This window comes from Colias croceus, chromosome 12 (genome assembly GCF_905220415.1).
Source record: "Colias croceus chromosome 12, ilColCroc2.1".
NCBI classification, from domain to species: domain Eukaryota; kingdom Metazoa; phylum Arthropoda; class Insecta; order Lepidoptera; family Pieridae; genus Colias; species Colias croceus.
In genome coordinates this window covers 7,658,444-7,661,536 of record NC_059548.1, presented here as the reverse complement: position 1 = coordinate 7,661,536, position 3,093 = coordinate 7,658,444, and the positions used below count along the sequence as shown (strand labels likewise).

General features: G+C 31.5%; 1 long non-coding RNA gene across 1 annotated transcript; it reads right to left on the bottom strand.

Annotated features, from left to right (window-relative positions):
* Positions 1-2,406: 2,406 nt before the first annotated feature.
* LOC123696368 lies at positions 2,407-2,874 on the bottom strand. The gene is made up of 2 exons (XR_006752066.1): positions 2,709-2,874; positions 2,407-2,500 (listed from the first exon to the last, which is right to left on the bottom strand). It is a non-coding gene; the product is annotated as an uncharacterized LOC123696368 (long non-coding RNA).
* Between the last annotated feature and the right edge of the window lie 219 nt (positions 2,875-3,093).

Below are 3,093 nucleotides of genomic sequence, written 5' to 3'. Positions count from 1 at the left end.
GCAACTATTTACTACAAATTTAAAAATCACGCGAAAAAATATGACGTGTGCAGAGACTGCTGATCCACTGGCCTTTTGGCGAGAAGATGTCCAATTTCCAAGTCAGAAAAAACTCGCCCAACAATATTTTTCACTGAAGCCATGTACAGTCGCTTCGGAAAGACTTTTTTCAACGCCTGGAAACATCCAGACTGAAAAAAAAATCGCCTAAAACCAGAAATACTACGAATTTTATGTTTTTTTAAATAAAAATTTGCCTATTGTAAATTTTAATTATTAGAAGAGTAAACATTCATTAAATAAATAAGTCTTTTATTACCAAGGCTAGATATTCGTATTCGTATTCGTATTCGCCGAATAGTAGGTTTGATATTCGTATTCGTATTCGTAAAAGTAGTATTCGTTGCATCACTAGTAACTACCGATAAATACAAGTACAATCAAACATATTAAAAATATCGAAAGAAGCATTCAACCAATGGTCCAATGTGTAAATAATAAAAGATTCCATGACAAAAAGTACATAAGTAGTAGTCGGTATTGTTTAGTGAGAAAGGTTCTTGCAATACTTTTATCTCAATCGGAGCGTGAAGCGTCCTCTAGAAACGCTTTGTAAGATTTAAACATTTTAATCCATTGATTTATTCATTCTGTACAATGTATTACCCGTGGTATTACGTTTTAAATACTTACCTAGACTTTCGTCCGCGGTTTTGTTTGCTTTAAGCGCAACAGAAGTTCCCAAAAGTAACACAATTATGGAATATTGAATAATATTTTTTTCTAACCTTAAATTTTAGTGCCAAAATGAAGACAGCATAAGATATTTAAATCTTTGACCAAATTTAATGAGATACTATAATTTTTCCTAATATTTAATAGAAATAATGTAATAATATAGCATATCTACCGTGTAAATTTCTCAAGAGGAATATTCGTGGTTTCCTTTGGAATTTTCAAGGAAACTGTTTAATATCTTATGAATGGCACAGTCAAAATTGATTTCGTACTTAGACATATAGGTATGACTGTGATATATTACTTATTAGATACTCGTATATAACATTATATAATGTATAATTGTTGTTTTTGTTACTTTATGTTTTGCTTCTCTATAGCATGCACTTTTTAAATGTGTGAAAAATAAAAAAAATATTATCATTCATTAAATGAACACCTATTAATACCTTTTCCCAAACGATTCTCTTAACCAAAAGAATTCAATTCCATCCCGTTTGTTTTCAAATTTCAAACGCCAAACAGCCTTCAAGCGATTGCATTAACACGGGTCAAACGTGTCGCATGCGACGCGACGTGTGAAAATTGACAACTCACTTGAAATTTAGCTGCCCTATTTTTAGGGTTCCGTAGCGAAAGGGTAAAACGGGACCCTATTACTGAGACTTCGTTGTATGTCTGTCTGTCTTCAGGTTGTATCTCATAAATCGTGATAGCTTTAAAGCTGAAATTTTCATAAATTATGTATTTCCGTTGCCGCTATAACAACAAATACTAAAAATTAAAAAATATAAATATTGAGGGGGGGTCCCCATAGTACGGAACCCTTCGTCGCGAGTCCGACTCGCACTTGGCCGGTTTTTGTAATATCCAACGTATTGCTACATAGGTACCTACATACAGGTGTATAGTATATCCGATTCGATAATGAAATGCGCTTTGTCCAATTCAATTCGGTCTGGTGCATGGTGTGACCACTTGCTTTGTTTGCTATGTATCCGTTTGATTGGACAGAACGATAATTGAATTTGTAGCTAGGATATATTTTAAAACACAATTGTGTATTATTTAAATGTTATATACGTTACTTATTAGTTATATGGAGCGAATGTACAGTACTTTACATTCGCTATTATAGCTTAAAATATGAGCTTAAAAAGATCACATTTCTTGAGGACCTTTAATGAAAAAGAGTATGGAAAATTAATCATATCTTCTCAACCATTCAGTTAAATATCAGACTTTCAATTATTCTCAATTAAAGACGAAAAATTTCCTCTCAATGATTTTACAATTAAAATATGTTTACGCACTTCATGAGTGCATATTTCATTATTGATATTTGAACAAAAAAGTTAATTAATTGTAGTATTATGAGAGGGAAACATTAATTATCTTTTACAAGCGTTTATCTTCATTAAAAATTCAGTATAAAACAAGCGGATTTTCTCAATTAATTACTTATTGATGATGCGTGTTTATATCATAACTGATGGTATATTGTTTCCGATTACTCGCTTGTTCGGAGACAATCATTATTCTTAATGGAATGTGAAATAAATTCTACGTTTTTGTCATCAATTTTATTTTATTCATGGTTTTATTTAAATAATGCGAATATTAGGTATCAATGTGTTCTGTATTACTGTTAAAAAACAAACGGAGGTATGAAGGTTCTTTACTTATTTATAAAATAAATAATAACGTTGTACACACTAGAACAATACACACTATAAAACACCATCGCAAATATTGTAGTTCCCTGAAAATTGAAAAATCAAATGTTAAAAAATTGTATTGGTGTTCTTTTAGCATTTACTAAAAAACGTAAAAAAAAATCTACTTTCATTAGAACTGTTCTACTACACTTTCCAAAAACTATTATTACATGAAGTAAAAAGAGCATAGGTTCGATTTATCGCTAAAAAATTCACTAAAATTGTATTTAAAAGGAAAACTCAACAACTCACATTAAACTCTGCACTATGTCAGTATCCCGTTATTATAAGGAAGGTAGGCTCTTGTTAAGGTATATCTTTTCTTACTGCCTTTATGTGATTGTAAAGGAATGTACCAACCATGACAGCTATTACCATTGGAATCAAGAAGCAAAGGCACTTCACTATATCTACAAAGCAGAAACTGAAAATAAATAGATACCATACAAAACATACACTCGGTCATAGACTTAGGTCAAGGACGTAGGAAAATAGGTTCTTTTCTACGTCCATGCATTCGGTTATCGGTATAATATCTCATTTGTGTCATGAAACCAACGATATTGTTTACAAACCCACGAGAAGACATTCCACTGCGTGTTTATCACAGGTGTTTATAGATACCTATATGGGTATC